Genomic DNA, 2,074 nt, shown 5'->3' on the forward strand with positions numbered 1-2,074 from the left:
GCACATGGATTCATGATGGGAAGGTGACACTGACACCTTCAATTACACATCTCTTCGCTGAAGAAACCTCTGACTTAGAGGAAGAAAAGAAGATATCTCACCATTCGAGTATCTGGAGGAGGTCAAAGCCTTGACAGAACTTACACAAAAGACTGAGGAACATCCAAACGCTTTCGTCAAGAGATTTCGCACTCAGGAAAGTCTTATTCCTTCTCATGTGCCCATATCGTCAGTTTTCAAATATGCTTATTTGGTTCAAGGGATTCACTTCGCAAACAATTTAGCAATTGCAAAATGCTATGAGTGGATAATTTTGCCTCAGCAATATTACACCCAATGGTTGGATTCAGAACTTCTTCAGGTTGATCATCCAATCAAGAGATTCATTGTGGAGGATGTGGCTAAGCATGACAGACATTATGAAGGATACTCCTTTCTGCACGAATGTCCATATGTGCCACAGCCACGGAATTTCGTCACACGAGGAATTCTGAATCAACAGAAGATATTCAAAGCGCGGTCAAACAAACCTAACAAATTTCATGAAGGGGACCTGGTTCTCAAAGCAGCTCAGCGTGATCTTCATTCTACAAGGAACTCCAATTGGGAAGGACCATTTATGGTTGCTAAGTTCATAACCGGAGGATACTACACAGATGGCAGAACCCTACCAGTAATTCATGAGAATTGGCTCAAGGCGTTTGTCTGAAATTATCAAACATTTGAGGTACTGGGCGTTTAAAGCATTCATGATGTCTGGATTTGGCATTTAGGATTTTCTTTCATTGTATTTCAATTCCTCCAAAACGTTTGCAGTACTTGCAATCAGTATTTGAATTCAGCAATTTATCAAAATTCAATTCATATTTCTTAAAGGAAAATCTCTATCAAATCCAAAAGAAAATCCTTAACCATCTACCAATCCAAAACCAGCTAATACAAAACTCAAACAAAAACCTCACATCTCTCAGAAGTTCAAGAGATCATGAAAAAGGAAATCAAAGAAAATCAGCAAAAAAGGATTTTCGCTCCTCTCATCCTTCAAGGCATGCAAAGCCGCCTTCTCCTTGTTCAACTCTTCAGTCAGCCTGGCAATCTTGTCTTCTTTATCCATCACAACATCATTGGGAAAGGGTATTGTTGTTCTTACATGAGTCCTTGATAGCGTTCATTTGCTTACGAAGCCACTTCACATTGAAGCCAAGTCTTTCTGAATTCTCCAAATTAAACTCCCAATCAAAGAGTATATCTGGAGTCACAGTATTCCTGGCCCTAGTGCATATATCACTCACGACACGCAAGATAATACCTACTTGCATTGTTAAGGCATAAGCACGTCCAGGGTTCTTATCAACGATCATGTGACCAAACTTCTTCCATATTTTCTCATACAAGCCTGCATATCCAATGGGAACGCTGAATCCACCAACTAGTTCATGATATGGGAGTGAAGCATCAAATGGAGGATCAAAAGAAACTCCTGCACTTGCATATTCATGCACCACTATACGGTTCTCAATTACTGGGGCAACTTCTACAATCATGGGAACAATATTCTCTACCGGTGTTTCAGTTTCTTCTATCACTGAAGCAGCAACAATCTGGGTCTCCAAAACTTCAGTGACAACCTTCTCATGGCCTTGAAGTTCAGGGATGGTTGTTTCTTCATCAATAACTCCAGGGCAGTTTGAGTTATCCTCATTGGATTCAATATCCTCAACTTCGGTATTTGACACCTAATACGAAGATTACATGAGGTTAGAGTCATTTAAGTATGAAACCAAGTGAGATTATAAAATACAGTATACAAGCAATGCAACATCATCAAAGTTCATCATTATGCACCCAAGACGCGAGCAAATAGCATGAAAGTCATGAAGATACGTTTTACGGTAACCTCGTCTGAAGAAAATGTACTCTTCCCTGTACTAGAGGACAAACTGGGATCAATCTACAAGGAATATGAAGATGGGTTATATACCATTCTATTCTTATGTATGTCCTCTACAATGTTTCAAAATTTGATGACAATCCGATGAACAAGCTAGGAGATGTGGTCAAAACATTGAGCAAC

The sequence above is a fragment of the Papaver somniferum genome, chromosome 1, assembly GCF_003573695.1.
Source record: "Papaver somniferum cultivar HN1 chromosome 1, ASM357369v1, whole genome shotgun sequence".
In the NCBI taxonomy this organism is placed as follows: Eukaryota; Viridiplantae; Streptophyta; class Magnoliopsida; order Ranunculales; family Papaveraceae; genus Papaver; species Papaver somniferum.